The sequence below is a fragment of the Ambystoma mexicanum genome, chromosome 3q (assembly GCF_040938575.1).
Source record: "Ambystoma mexicanum isolate Mex_15411 chromosome 3q, UKY_AmexF1_1, whole genome shotgun sequence".
Taxonomy (NCBI): domain Eukaryota; kingdom Metazoa; phylum Chordata; class Amphibia; order Caudata; family Ambystomatidae; genus Ambystoma; species Ambystoma mexicanum.
Window position 1 is genome coordinate 865,600,858 of NC_090926.1, and position 16,451 is coordinate 865,617,308.

At 48.9% G+C, this 16,451-nt stretch overlaps 1 protein-coding gene across 1 annotated transcript in view; it reads left to right on the forward strand.

The window, feature by feature from the left end:
* Nucleotides 1-16,451, forward strand: part of SUZ12 (SUZ12 polycomb repressive complex 2 subunit) — a 1,189,145-nt gene that overhangs the window by 249,748 nt on the left and 922,946 nt on the right. The window lies entirely within an intron of this gene.

A 16,451-nucleotide genomic window follows, 5' to 3' on the forward strand; every position in this document is an offset into this window, starting at 1 on the left:
GTAGTGTTGAAATCGGCTTTGCTTTTTATCTATTGTAGATTCACGTGCTTTGTTGGCTAGGTCTGGCAAGCTAGTGTGAATTCACCCACATATGAGCAGTGCCTGGGCAGAAACTGTCGCTTAGTAATGGCTTGACCACTCCACAGTCAGGAGAACCATACATTTTGAAAGCTTCCAAGCGATATATTGTCTTCTGCCTTCAAGCCGAACTGTATGGCCTGACGTTTAACATGGCCAGGCTGCGGAGATCTCTGCAGGTGCAAGTGGAGTAGCTGGATGGTAGCACAGGCCTCAAAGTGCACATGCTAGTTCTCAACACACCTTCCAGGTGGAGATTGCACCTTTTTTTTTTGTTCCTCTGCTTTCTCCTTCGAATTGTACTGCATCCACATCCCTCTGTCCTTCATTCAATACAGTTGTGGGTCCCTTTCCTACCCAGGAACCACAGCCATAATCATCTTTAATGGCGACAAGATGTACAAAGGTATAGGGGGTCTGATAGACTATAGCATAGCATGTGGGCAGGTGCTAGGGCACAACTCTTCACCATGTTCATCTATATCTAGGGATGGCACACCTCTACATTGAAATCACCCCATCCCCTACGAACACCCCAAATGGTGAGTATACATTTATAGAGCATATGGGACCAGCATTGCTGATTGAGAGTTGATATGTTGTCCTTTTCCATTTACACCTATAGTTGCCCATACTCCTAATTTGTGTCCATTTCCTACTTTCTTGATGGATGTGGACTCTCAAGGTTTATAGGTCCAGAGCTTGTTTGTGGCATTGAAATCTCTGCAAGCAAAAAAACTCATGCTTTCATGGAAAAAAGCAAAAACGCTGGCTTTTGTCAGCACTAAGGTTTTTTTTCGTTAAACCTGAGACTTGCTCACTTTAATTTGTTCCCTTCTGCCATAAAGTCTGGTTTCTGCAGTGTTTCTCTCCGCTTGAGCCTCGTAAATGGGGCTTCCTGAAAGGCATGTCCAGTCAATCATACACCTGATATGACTGCGAGCCATTCCATATGTCTGTGATGTACTTTTCTTGTAAGCAGTTGTGAACTTATTCATGCTCAGAAGATTGCTTCCACTGAAACTCATCAGAGTCCACCCAAGCCTCAAGAAGGGCAAGTTTAAAATCATGGCACCCCTTCACCACATTACCCCCTCTTAAGAAAAAATTCTCCAAGTTCGTTAGGCCCTTAGGATCTCGGGAGTAACGCTGTGGGTGCTAATAACATATGCACCAAGGTCCTGGTTGGGCCTTTTATTGAATTAACTTGTGAGCTGGTGACTCGTTGCCATATGCTGTCTTCATACTATGACTAATTTCAGAGACTCATTCTCAGTGTTTTGTGTATAATACCATGGCTTGTATAGATGTTCCCAAAACACAACTGCCAGGGTCCTGTCTCGGTCTGGTGATAAGGCTACCGCAGTGCCTCACTTGTTTCCAGAGCAGCCGAACTATTCAACACCACCAACTAGTACTAGTCGTAAGCTTGTAAGGCGATGCCATGTACCGTTCCAAGCATGTAGTCACCGGTCAACCTAATGCTGTTGGAATCCTCTTGCAAGGCTCAATAAGGACTTTCTGGAGAGAGCATCAGGTGGCGTAGGCATTATGGCTGCTTGAGCCGACGTCTCCCTCGGGAAAGAGGAAAAATGGCGAATAATACTGTTATCTGAAACTTCTCAATGTCGACAGACCCCGAAGGCTGGAGTCGGAGCCCATGTGGAATGTGCAGGGTAAAGTCTGAGCACATCTGTCCCTTTGTTACACCCAAACACCGTCCGGATCCGAGCACCTTTGCAGCGGTGTGGTAAACAACTGCCATAGCCGGAGCGTAAATATGAAGGGCTACGTTGTCGGCCCTGTGCTGAGAGTTGCAGCCTTCTCTTGCGGGGAGCGGAATCGAGCTCGGGTCAGCCAGCACCCGATGAGGGGAGAAGTGCCAAGCCCGAGCGACTGAGGAAGCGCCGGCGTGGGAGGTCATAGCGAGGTTTGCTGCGGATTGAAACCCAGCCCGGCAAGCCTCCTAACCGGTCAGAGAAGCCCGAACTGCATGGTACCGGTGTTCTGGAAATAAGGAAACTCCCATTGCAACAAGCGACGAGTAAGAGGCTCCCGAAGGGGTCATTAAAACGTTGGAAGCAGTGAATGGAGCTGACGACGGAAAAATCAGCCCAAGATGGAGGAGACAGCAGGGTATAACCCCTGCGGGGTCATGCCGCCAGGACCGGGGACCCTCCCCTTGGGGTCAAAAGGCGAAGGGCGGAACGGCGCCAAAGGCCTAATGGCCCAAAAACCCGCGAAGGGTCAAACAAAGGAAAAGGGGCGGGGCCACCAGGATATAAGCAGGCGGGACCGGGGTGCCAGGCATCTCGCTCCTGCACTGGGACCCGGTCGCCGCCTCGCAAGTGTAAGGAATTTCGTTGGGGCAGAAGGATTTAATTTTCTGGTTCGTGTGCTGCAGTGATGTTCGTGATGGGTTCCAGTTAGAGGTGTTCCAGTGAAGGACGGGTCGTTGTTCCAGTGAGGAAGGAGCATCGAGGGCAGGAATGAATGTGCGGTGGAGGTAAGTGTGGGGGAGGGGCAAGGAATAAGCTTGTTCCTGGGCGGGGCGGGCCCGTAGGGCCTTTTTGTTAGCACCCATCCCTCCCTCCACTTATTTCGCCTAGGGCACATCGTGGGTAATAATAGAGCCGGTCTGGTTGCACAGCGAGTAGAGCGCGGCACAAATTAATTCCGTCTTATTGTATCGTTATAATGAATGCTCTGTCGTTAAATATGACTGGTTTGGATTAAGTCATAGTGCAATAGTTAAACGTCTCACCGTGTGTTGATTCGGTGTAATACGGCACTGACGGAGTACATCCTTTTCTTCTTACTGAATGCTTGTTAAAAAATGGGTTGTGAAGCCGATGAGCACTAGACTGCTGCGCTTTCAGAAGACTTGGATGAGTCGGCCTTAAGGCACTATGTTTTCAGAGCGTGAGGGAGAGCGCCCGCGCCTCGCAGCCTGTGGTTTGTTTCCCCGCCAGGCTGCACCAATAAGGACCCCCCGGGCTGCTGAGTGGAGGCTCCTAGTGGGCAAGGGAGGCCTTGGTGTTTTTGCCCATGTTGAACGGCGGAGCTGGTGCTCATGGTTTGGGGTACAGTGCATGCATTCATCGAAGGGTGAATGTCTGCTAGTTGTGTGGGGCGTTTTTTGGATCGTGCTACGGGATCCCATTTTCACTCTCCTCCTTGTAGCTCGGCCTCGAGCTCAGTGCTTTCGCCAAATGGAGGTTACGACCTCCGCTCTCCCCTGCTCGCTCGCGGTTGGTGCATGGGCAGGTCAGCAGAGGGTCCACGGAGTGAATGGGGATAGCAGGGGATGCTGGTTGCCTGTCTGCGGGCACTCGCCGTGTGAGTCAATGGAGGGTGGAGTTGCGAACAAAGGACTCGGGCAGGGGTCGAAACAGGTGGTTTCGCTGACCTTCGTCGAAGTCGGATTGTGCCCTTGTCGGTTGCAGGGGAGCTGCAGCAGATTTGAGGTTTCTGGGCACCTGAGTACACAGCGTGGCTTTGAAGGGAGGCTTGGGAGAAGGCAATAAAAAGGTTTAATTTACGTTGCTGTATTTCGGTGTCTCGGCAGCGTAGGTAGGAACGTGTTTAGCCATGGCGTGGCACCACACGTCATTATGATGCACACTACAGTAAGGGCTTATGGTGTTAATGTTAATTAGAACTTTGGGTGTTTACGGTCGTGGCGCTGCGGGTGCAGTACTATACAAGTGGTAAGGGAATGTTGCTGCCGATATTTGTGTCTGGCAGGACAAAGGGTTCTAAGAGGATCCCATGGCACGCTCTGTACTGCACCTAATAATCCTAGCCCCACACGAGGCATCAGGCAGATCACTGGCCTGCCATTCTGGCTTCCAGACTCTAAGCCCAGCCTTCACTGGGCTTGATAACACGAAGCAGGAATACATTTCTCAGGCTGCCTTAAAAATCTTGAAACATGGTAGTGGGTATTTGCATTTCCTCTCTCACCCAGTTCATAGGTGATTGTGGGAGGGCTTTGCTGGGAGATTTACTTAAAAATGTATCAATTCAAGTCTCCCTGAACGTATAATAGTGCCCCTACCTATGTCTTCAGGCAAGGGATAAATCGGGATTCAAAATACCTCCCTAACCTACGACATTCTTTCTTCAGCTAAACCTAGTGTAGCACCGTTTTCTTCCCGTGGGGGCATACTAACGTTCGTGATGTGGGAACTCCAGTGCCCGTTCTAACATAAACAAGTTTGTGGTGGGTTTAAGTTCGGATTTCTGACCAGCATGATTAACGTGAGTGCCCCCGCTTGGGGCTTATGCATGGCATTGGCGCCCATGAACAGTGAGTGTGAGGGATACTGGGCTCACCAGGGCAGCAGCGGCGCAGGTTTTGATAGTTGGCGGTATGTTATGTCCCAGGCTTGCAAGGCTATGAGTTGTAGTTGTCACGGGGCCGTTATTGTTCAGGCCCTTGCATTTAGGTGTCCATGGCCCAGGGGATTAACACAAATTAACGGGCTCCCAGCAAAGGAAGTGGTCACAGGGACCTCCAAGTAGCAGGCATTGTCTTCGAAACAACCAACCTCCTAGCAAAGCTAAACGTTGCAACCACAATAGTATGATAAAAAGAAAGGAAACAATTGATTCGATCTGTAGTGCGCTTAATTTTGGGTGGAACTGACCAATGGTGGCAAGGGGAGGGTATAATGTGCGAGCGGCTAGTGGGAAGAACATGGAATATTAATGTTTAATTTAATGTTAAATTGGATAATTGAAGGCACAGGTAGTCATTGAGGAAAAGGGTGTTATTTAAAACACTGGTTGTGTGGACACATGTCGCGCACTTTGGGAGACGCGCATGGCCGCATGTGCGGTTGGAAAGTACAGTCGCCGTTCCATCTATGCGATTACAGGAGAACAAGTGAAGAGAGGGAACGCATTCAGGGGGGCTTGTGTTCGTTGCCAGGCGGGTTAGTCCGGGAGGTGCCACCCTCATCTATCCCCCAGACTTCAAAGGCCACAATGCAGTGGGGCAAAGCGAAACCAGCCCTTGGGCTGGAAATAGTAGGATGGTACAGGGGGTTTTCAACCCATAGATAGGCGGGAGCACAGGGGTATGATGCAGACCTGAGATTGGCCGAGGAATATCTCACTAGGTTTAGGTCATTACCCGCCGTCCCCAACCACTGTTGGTTTATTACAGAAGTGGGCAGAAGCTAGACAGGTTGGAATGGAAGGGCTCTACCAGTTTAGGAGGGCCGAGGTTTTGAGAAAGTGCTACACCTAGGGCGCTGAGGTGGAAGTATGGAATGGCTTCACGGTAGGAGTCAAAAGTTCCCTGAGTCAATATTAAGTTTCAGTAGGGACATACACTATATATGGTTAAAGCACTGTAGCGACCAGCAGTTACAATGGTGCGGGATGGTTCTGGTGGGGGAGTTCAGGCCCTGTGCCGCATTTGGCAAGTAAACAATTGATTCAATCTGTAGTGCACATAATTTTGGGTTGAACTGACCAATAGTGACAAGGGGTGCATATGATGTGCGAACGGCTCGTGGGAAGTACATGGAATATTAAGGTTTGGTGCACGTTGGTCAGGATGGGTTGGTGAATGAGGGCAGGGCTTGCAAGGCCCGGGTTGATGAGCTTTCCGCATTACAACTGCGGTGCTGGGTCACGTGCTTCCATGGGATGCCGGCACCTTTTTGGAACTGCATAACAGGAGTGAACACTCGCTTTGACATCTGTACAGAACCTGCTCACACAGGTTCGAATCTCGGCAGGGTCAAACTGAGCCTTTCAGTGATAAACAGCAGCGTTCAGATACCTGAGGGTTCATAGCACTATGTAAGTGCTGAATTATCATCTCGCTTGGAGAGCAAGACGACGCGAAGCAGACCAGGTTCGGGCACCGGGTCCGCTCAGTGAAACTGCTGGGTATTAAATATGTTATAAATAACTCAAACATTGCAGATGCCGAATAACCCTATGAACTAGGGAAGGGGCACTGTGGGTAAGTTGGTTATGCCAGTTTTGTTAAGTGGGGAACAAGTGAACGTGAGCAGGAATGAAGTCATCAGGCGGTTGACACAGGTGCTAATGAGATCGCTAAAGTTAGGACTGGATGGTCATGTGTTCAACATTGCCAAAACTGCATTGGAAAGGGGGTCTAGTCATCATTCTCATAAAATCAAAGCGTTGGGCGATGCAGGGGGGACTTCGCTAGCATTGTATCTTAGGTTCTAGGGGTGAACAGGTCAGCAAGGCGAACCCAGCCTCTCAATCCTTCGGGGGTTGATAAACAAGTAGCAGAGGCTGGATGACGCCTGGTAGGGGTAGGCTCGGTCGACACAAGGAATAGAAGAGAGGAAAGGGGCAGGTTTTAAGAGTAAGAGGTTGGCCCAGCAGCTCTCGTCATTAATGACACTCCCCCAGGCCGTTAATTCTCCCGCAGGGGCAGGGAAGCCACAGAGGAGCAAAGTAGGGGAGATGGGGCCGGCATGACAAGTACAAATGCTAAGGGTAGAAAGGGGGTTATTTACAGCAGCCTTTACAGTGGCATTTGTTGGGGCGCTCTGGGTCAGCGAGCTGGTGCCGGAGAACAAGGAGGGCAAGGGGAACGGGTTTTTACATTTAATGGATGTGCGGGTGAGCAGCACCCAGCAGCACTCAGGTGGTCATTTGGGTACGGAGGTCAAAGACTGACCAAAAAGGGAAGGGGGTGGCTTTGATGCTTCAGGCCATTCAAAAGAACCGGGTATGCCCGGTGGCGGCAGTGTCCAGCTTTCTCCAGCAACGGCAGCCATCGGAGACAGGGGCACCGCTGATCATACAGGCACACCCAGGTTACGGTGGAGCAGGAGAAAAGGGTGGCAGGGCAGAAGTGTCCCGGAGCCACTGTGGTTGAGGCGCAGCCCGATGGAGAGGTGGCAGGGGCAGAAGTGTCTCAGAGCAGGCCCACTTTGGTTAAGGCGGAACGGATAGAAAGGGACAGAGGCAGAAGTGTCCCGGAACAGGCCCGCCCTGGTTAAGGCGGAGCAGGATGGAAAGGGGGCAGATGAGAAAGTGTCCCAGAGCAAGCACGCCCTGCTAAGGAGGAGCTAGAGGGAAAGGTGGCAGGGCTGAAGTACATCAGAGATGGCCTTAGCATCTTAGAATCCACTGAATACTCTCTGTTGGCAAGGGGGATGGAGCTCTGGATGCTTTAAGAGGTACATCAGGCCGGAAAGAATATGAAACTGGCATGCCACCTTTTCCTCCCACCAGCAGCAGCCCGGAGGAAAAGATTGGTCTGGGCGGGGTGCGGAGGATCAAATGGGCACCGCTGCAGGGGCAGGTGCTCAGATTGCCAGGGAAACAGCAAAAGCCGGACGTATTGGTCATACACTTGGGAGGTACCGACCGGACAAGCCGGGGAAGTGGGGCCCTGGTGCAGGTATAAGGGGCTCGCTACAGGAGCTGGCGGGTCAGTTGGGAGAAAAAGAAATCAGCTGTTCAGAGATAATCCTAAGGCCAGAAGGGGGGGTGCAGATAATCACGCAGCTGTGGAGAGGTCGAGAAGAAAACTGAATGGGGAAATGACTTTTGGCCAGTTCAGGCGCAGCTTCATTAATTTAAAATCCCTAGAGTAGTTTTGCGGACACAGCGTGTGAAAGGAAGACAGGAGAAATCAAGGAGGAAGCTGAACGGGGCCGTTGCCAAGTTCTGCAGGGGCAGAGGTTTCCATCAGATCAGACACGGCCTGATTGACGGGAAGGCACCCTAGTACTTCCTGGCGGATGGGGTACACCTAGCACCCGAGTACTTCCTGGCGGATGGGGTACACCTATCCAAAAAAGGAATGGAGCTCTTTTTCTGGAACATTTGTACCAAATTGCTGGAGTTGTGAGAGGAATTGTGGAAAGGGGGAGCCACGGTGGGTGGGAACCCACCAGTTGGCGTGGCGGTGTTTGGGCAACCAAGCACAAATGATAGACTCCGGACGAGCCAGAAGGAAACGGAATGGGTCTTCGCTCTTCCGGACCAGCGCCTCTTGGGGGCCTAAACGGCGGGGGCGTCTGATAGGGACAAATAAGGCTCAGCTTCCCCCAAAACAAACGGCGCTCTCCCCACCCACGGACACCTGCACGGGCAGGTTTGGAACAGGTACAATGGGGCGGGGGAGTTGGGGGCCTACTATACCAAGTATAGGGGGAAGCAAAGGAAATCCGGCAAGCAAAGCGCCACCTGTACAGAATGAAGTTCACAATGTGTACAAATAATTCTGTTGTCATGGAAATAAAACTGCGGCCAAGTTTGCCATTTGAAATTCTGTCTCCTGCCAATTTGTGGGGATAAGGAATAATGCATTGGGGTGCATGCACAAAGAATAATTGGCAGTAAAGGCAAATGGACGGCTGCAGGGGTTAGCAACTGCGCATAATATGCTTAGAACACCGGCGGCAAAGATCCTTGGTCTTACACGCGAGCAGGACATCACATGGTAGACGGTAGTTTTATAGCCTCTCGGGACCAAGAATTACTTCTGGAACGAGCAATGCAAACAATACAAAGGACCATTTAAGCAGTGGCTTAACTCTTGCACTAATGAGAACTGCAGTTCACACGAGCAACGGTCAGCGAAAAGATCCGAAAGAAGGAATGAGGAAATCTGAATCCAAGTGACTTGTCTTCATCTGCAGCAGCGAACATCTTTAAAGATAAGAGACCCACATGCTGAGTCATGATCTGAAAATAATCTGCCTAAAGCATAGTCAGCCCAACAGCAGAGCAACCTGAGAGTAAGTGAGCGACAAGAGAGCCCAGGGTGCGAGCATTCACCACAGATACCGTGGTCTGAGACAGAGGCATAGTGACTGGGCAGTGCAGAGAACAGCCGGAGAATTAGCCACCACAACTCCCAATCCCGCTGGACAAAATCGGCGCTGTCGGCTGTAGTCAACCTGGACCCACACACAGCACTCCAGCTACTCAGCTTTCGCCACGAGTCTGCAACCATGTTAATGGATCTGGGTGCGAATCGGACGTTCCGGACGAGGATTATGATAGTGCCACCAAAGCCGACATCTGACGACTCCTGGGTGAGAACCGATCCATAAAAACCGGTCTGACTGAGAAAATCAAAAGCCAGAATGGTGAAAGTTGAAGACCGGATAGAGGCCATAGAAAACAATCAACTGTCATTCGACCTGGTGACAATGACCAGTGAAGCATGGTTCCTGGACCTTGAGCAGAGAGATAGGGACATAGAATTAAAATGTGAAGATCTGGAAAACCGAGAACTGATGGGCCTTCTTGAAAGAGCAGGTGAAACCCTGTCTGTGTTGGAAAGTCTGGTAAAAGCCCTGATTGCAACATTGTTCGACTCCGCAGAGTCAAGGTAACTTTAAATTTGCTAGAATCCACAGGGCGGGGAGTCCGGAGAATGGTCCGCGATCCGTTTTAGCAGAATGTCATTTTCTTTTAGGCAAAAACAAGGCATTCTGCAAAAGGCAAGAGAAAGGAACCCAAGGAGTTCCAACGATCCAATGTGAAGATATTCCCAGAGATGTCTGCAACAACGCCCCTGAAGCGAAAAGGAATGCCGCCCGCTAAACAACCTGTCTGCTGGAGCACATCTTGATACTGATGGGGCTTCCCTTTTTCACTAAACTTGGAGTATGACGACGAGGGACTCTGGGCCACATCGCTTCCCTAAAGGACCACCATGCAAAGACTGGACTGCTTCCCTGCAGAGAGGCCGCACCGCAGATACCAGGAAATACAAGCAGTATATCATGGCATGACGGCGGGATATATGATCTGGATTCTTGGGAGTCACGGATGAACCTCAGTACTCGCAAAACTGTGCCGTTTATCCTGGGCTTGTCGGCAGTGTTGTCCCTAGCAGTGTGGCAGCATGATGGAACTGTTGAGGCTGGATGGGTAATAAAGTTTGGCAGTTCATAATTAAGTTGGGTCTGCAGTGAATTAGATTGAGTTTTCTGTGCGTTCCGCCATTGTTGATGAAAATTATTGCATATTATGTTGCTTGGGTGAGGGGTCTCTGATGTGTGGCCCTTTTACTTATGGGAGTCTCGGTGGAAGGAAGGAGTGTTTATGGTAGTACTCCTCATTGGGGAGCAAGGGGGATCCACATCTGGGGAAACATTTCGGTCACAACAATGTCTTATTATTGACACAAACACAGCAAAACATGGCAAGAACCACAGACATGACGGAGCATAGGTGGGCTTGTAATGACACCCTTTATAAAGACCCTCAGTTCAGAGAAACACTGGCAGAGGAAATCTGGATTTTCTTTGTCACCAACGACAAAGGGAAAACGGCACTAAACAAGATCTGGGAGGCACCCAAAGCCACGATCCGGGGGATGAGGGGTTCTAATTGTGGAGGGGGCATTTAGGAAAAGGATCCGGGCAAGGAGAGAGCTAGAGCTTAAAGAGGAAATCGGGCAGAAATAATTGTTACGCCTCTCCCTCCCTGACGGCAAAGAGGAGACCCTGGCGCATAAAAATAGCTTCGGGAGGAGTTGGGGGAGATATGGCTTAACAAAGCACTGACCCAGTTGAGATATGTAAAGCAGAAATTCTACGAAAAGGGCGACAAACCCCTTACAATGTTAGCTGCACGCCTACAAAAACAAAGAGCAGGCAGGGCAGTACCCATTGTAAAAGATGAAAAGGGGAAAGAGGTGCTTGACCCCAGTGAGATTACGGGAAGTTTCTCCCGTTTTTACAAGATGTTGTACACAGCGGAAGCGGGAGGTGCAGAGGGGGACACTGCACAATACTTGCTGAGATTTCCTTGTCCCCCCTATACCTTTTTGAAAGCCAGGTGATGAACAGCCCGGTAAAGAATGAGGAAATCCAAATGCCATCTCTAAACTGAAAGCAGTCTCAGCGCCAGGGCAAGACGGGTACACACTGGCCTTTTATAAAGCCTATAGCAACTCTTTAGCGCCTTCCTTAGTAAAACTTTTAAATAACATTTGGGAAACTGGACAGGTCCGGCCTCGTTCATAGAATCCAGGATTATAGTCCTACCAAAGGAAGGCAATGATGTAATGGAATGCGCTTTGTATCGCCCTATATCATTTATAAACGTTGATGCCAAGTTATACGCAAGTGTCCTGGCTAGCCGTCTTGCCCAGATATTGCCGCTACTAATACATCCTGAAGAGGTCGGTTACGTAAAGGGTAGACCAGGTGCAGACAATGCCTGAACGTGGCTGTCCCACCCTAATGTCGATCGACGCAGCAAAGGCATTTGACTGGGTCGGGTGGCCTTTCTTGCACGCTGCCTTGCAGTGAGCTGGGCCAACATTGGGTGACTGGAGCTCTGGCGCGATATCGTGATGTTGAGTCCACAGTGGTGGTTAAGGGCATTGCTTCGAAGACCTTCTCCCTGTCAGGAGGCACACGACAAGGCGGCCCCCTGTCGCCCCTTTTTTTTGTCTTGGTTTTAGAACCTATGGCGCAAGCAATTTGAACAAACCCCCTAATTCGGGGGTTCATCAGGTCGGGGCAGGAACATGAACTAGTGCTATTTGCTGATGATATTTGGCATACAACACTGTCCCAGCAGAGTCCATTCCGGCCCTCTTCACCACTCTAGCAGAATATGGTGCTCTATCAGGGTTTCATGCCAACCTTAACAAAACGGTAGCCCTGACACAGAAGCATTTCCACACCCTCTCAAATCATTTAGCGGCAGACTGGGGACTCCAATCGCAAACTGAGGGAATCAAATATTTGGGTGTAGAAATAACAAAACATCTCTCAAATCTGTTCTGTCGGAACTACACTCCCCTATGGGACACTATCAGATTTGACGAGTTGGTCTAAATTAAGATGAACGTTCTCTTCAGGCGGCTGTTCGTCTTTCAAACACTGCTGGTGGCTATCCCATAAACATTTCACACAGACGTAAAGCGTACCCTTTTAGCATTTTTGTGGGCAGGTCAGAGACCCCGGGTTCCGTACATGACCTTAATAACACCTAAAGACAAGGTAGGTGTGGGGTACCCAGATCTCCACGAGTATTACAGGGCCACGCAGTTCTGGGTACTTGTAGACCATTTGTGTGAGAACGCTGAGAAACAATGGGTGGGTCATGGAGAATTGACTTTTTGCACCCATTACCCTGAGTGAATGGCTTTGGGTCCCCTTATAGAGCAATGCTGCGTTGGATACGTAAGCACCCTGTTCTGGCAGTATTATGGTAACTTTGGCACCCCTCACGAAATTGGCAGGGGGTGACGACCTGGCCATCCCCGCTTAGTTGTATTTGGGCCCCCCAATTTGAGATTTGCTCAACGATTCAAACTGCTTTCAACCGCAATACGAGAGTGGTCTGGTTAGGGCAGGGCAGATACGGAAGGAGGGCATCTTTATAACTGTTAGGCAAGATTGTATGCAGTTCCCTTTGGGTTGAAGAAAAAGTGCAGCAGATGACTTGTTCCTGGGCTGCTCTGCAGATCTCACTGTTCTTGGCACTCGGTCGTGGGGGAAAGAGGGAGGACTTCTTGGGACTCCTGCACTGCAATGGGACGGTCACAGCTCGCAACCAGCAATCTTCAAACAAGTGACACTTTGGTGTTTCAGCTCCTCGCGACTACTGCAAATAGCAACACTGCAGTTCCTGGCTGTCGAGATGGATTTTCCTTGCTTCTGGGGTCCCGCATATGTTGAGGGGGGGAGGGGAGGGCTCCGGCTCGGCCAGTCTTGCTTCCTGGGAGTCCGGAGGATCTTCCTGCAGCTCCTGGCCAACTTAAAAGCAATGCACACAATCTGGTGTTCCTCTCCCTGGCTATTCGGTTTCGAGCAGCAAATTCAACGAGCTCAGAGAAGATGTCTAGGTGGCTTACTTTGGAGTTGATTGGTCCCACCAACTCAAGAGGAGAAGATGTCTTTGCAGGGGCTTCTCTGTCAATACGAATTTGGAGTTTCAGCACAGCAGCAGGGCTTCACCGGGCAAACCAACGGTCCAGGAGTTGCAGCAGGCGTCCCTTCAAGTAGTTCTTCGGTTCCTTCGTCCAGTGATCGACTCTGCCTTCTAAGCCACATTTTTATTCAGGTTTCTCCCTTTAATTCCAGCCTATCTGTCAGTCACCCAGCAGGGTGGCTGTCCTTGTCGGACAGTCAGCTGGCCAATCACCACAGAGTGCATTTGGGTCTCCTAGGAGACTAAGCACAGGGAGTCTCAGGCACTTCCCTCACTTCCTGCCCCCGCCGGACATCCTGGAGCCAGAGGCAGGCTTCACTCGTGAATCCCGCCAAAGGCAAAGCGAACAAAGGGATCAAACCTTGTTTGGCACGCAGAGTAAATCTCAAGAAGGACCTTTCCACAAAGAAATGGCGAAAAAAAAGACTGCCATTTTGAAAAGAAATGGCCCCCTTGGGTGCTTTACTGCAGCTGCGAACGCATCCCACGGTAAATGCACACCACGGTAGTTAAAAGTAAACTACTGCTACCAGCCATTCTGTGAGTAAAGGGTAACATAAAATGTTATATCAGAAGCTAGTCAAAGGGGATACTAAGTAACCCCTCCAGCAAACTATTGTAAGATAGTGTGAGCTGGGTCTCGAATGTTACAAATGTAAGTAAAGTCAATTTCACTTCACTGCTCTTGAAAACAGTTTATCCCAGAGAAGGTATTTAAACCTTGGGGAAATCTGGGAGACTTCCCTGTGCCACTGCACTGAAGGTGCTGTGTGACACAATGTAGAATATGATGCCTATGGAGTTTGTCAGGCTCCATAACCAAAAGAAACACACAGTTCAAAAATCACATTAAAATACATGACAAAGTGGGAAAAAGTGTCTCACTCTCTCCAGGTAAAGAAAATCAAGTCCTCAGACCAGCAAAGTCGCTGGGGTCTCTAAGGTAGAGGGAATTGGAGAATTTCTGAGAATTCTCCCTAACAATAACAGACGGAACTAGAAGCAGCTCAGCATGGTCTGGCTATATCATTCCTGTGCTACTTGGAGCTAACAAGTGAAATGTTAGACCCGCGCTGGAGTGACTCTCTTCAAAGACCACTTACCCCTTTCGAGCGCATTTTAAGTCAGCGCTTCGATTCTAAAGGATTGATGGCACAATTGTATGCCACTATGATCGCTAGAGGCCACTTACCACAACCCAACTTGCAGGTCAAATGGGAAAGGGAGCTGGAGTTGCAGAATCCCCTGGAGAGCTGTGCTGTGATATACAGAGTGGTTTCGTCCACATCCATATCGATGCAGTGAAAGATGCACAATGGTAGGTTACTAATGCAGTGGCATCTAACGCCTCAGAGGTTATCAAGGATGTACCCAGGGGTCACACCATATTGTTGGAGGGGTTGCCCTGCAGCCTGTGATTGTCACCAATGATGGGGATGTGAAAAAGTTCAGGTGTTTTGGAAAGCGATCCTAGGTTGGATCCTGACCCTAGATGGCATTCACAGAACCATGTCCCTCTTACTCGTACTGTTTGGTATTGAAAAGGATGATGAGAGGACAAATACAATGCTTTCACACGTGCCTAGGAACCTGCTCCTGGCGGCTAGGGTCTGCCTTACGGCTAAATGGAAAAACTGCCAACAAAAAAGGTAATGACTGGATAAAGCCCACACAATATACCAAATGGAAAGCATCACAGCAGCATTGTTGGAGTCACACGCCCACATAGACATGATCTGGCTCCCTTTCCTGGAATACTATGTCGCGCATAGTTGCGTACAAAAGCAATCGGTGATGAGTTAGAAGCAAGTTGACCCAAAAGGAATGGACTAACCACAGTATTTGGTGGCCTGAGTTAGCTCGGCAAGGAATAAGAACTTTTTTCTGTGTCTTTAACTAGTTCCTCACGTGGAGGTGTTGTATAGAAGAAAACAACTGTTGGAACGGACTAATGTCATCCAGATGTGCTGGGAGGGGGGTGGAGAGGGTAGAATAGGGAGAGGGGAGGGTACCTTGTTGTTCTGTGAGGTTGCCGAATTGGACATTTTAGTGTTTTTAGCATTGGTTTTACTATGCTTGCTAATGTGGTTTATGTCATAACTTTATTCTTCCTCCTTCGGCAAAAGCGTAGGTGGCAAAAGCGTAGGTTGACTGAGTATTTCCATTTTTGTATATTAAGAGCTACAACTGTGTGCATTTCGTTATCTGAAAGTGAACAATAAAATCGACAAAACGCTGTTTAACAAATAAAAAATAGGGACTTTGTATCCCTTGATTTGACATTTCCAGTATTGAGACCTCTGGCTTTCCTGTTTCCACGGTTCCATGTGTTAATATCCCCGCAAAAATATCGCCATATTTTTGCGGCGATATTAAGGCATGGAACCTGCGGGGGACATCTCTGCAACCCCCATATTTCAAAAGGAGCGGGGGACACCCCTGCAACCCCCGCTCCCAAAAAACCCTAATATTATCCCCACTAAAAATATATCGCCTATGGCCGTTCCCGACCACCATATATACGGGGATATTTTTGGTGGGGATAATATTACCTGATATCGTTTCCACATCTCCCGGGTTCAATCTCATACTAGTTCTCTCCAAGATTGGAGTGGAAGGCACTTTTTCCAACTTTGCATTCAGGGCAGCAACCTCTGAGCCTTTTAAAACCTTTGTGCTTATGACGTGACCCCAATGAACTTTGACAGCCAGCTCCTAGACCTTAGAGCCAAGGGTAAAACATAAAAATTGTCAAGGGCTGTAGTATTTAAGTCCTTCAATATTCGAGCCAAACAAATTGTCAAGAATTCATACCAAGCTAATCAACGAGGGCCTGGGGTTTTACATCTTAAACAGTCTTTATTAGTGGAAAAACCTGTTAAATAAAATAATTACATTCAAATTGGTGCACCCAGGAGTAATCTACATACCAGCCAGAAGACAAATTTCATTATATAGACAGACTGTCAACTTTGAATCTGGATTCTACTACTTCAGTTCTTGTGAAATACTTTACGAAATGTTCTGTAAACGTTGAGTAGATTGTAACCCTGTGAATCGCCAACATTGTGTTTTGGCCCATGTAGAGCTGATTCATAGATAAAAAGTAGAATTCATCAGGACGAACTTGATTTTTCAGAACGGCTACGAAGGACACCCATGTGTTAACACACAATTGTGATTCTGGTCAATTGTAGTAATTCTTCCACCCTAAAAACAGAAATCATAGGAGACGGTATTGTGTTCTGGCATATGCCCACCAAAATAAGTGTGCTCAACACGAACTCTGTCATTTGTGCTGTGGAGTAGTTCATAGCCCTTACCCCATTTACTTTCTACATTCTATTTTCTACATTTACTTGCAACACTTGTCTATAGGCGCGTTATAAATGACATATACATCTTTGGACATCAATAATGTCGAGTCTGGATGTTTGTCATTGTGCAGAAAGTGAATA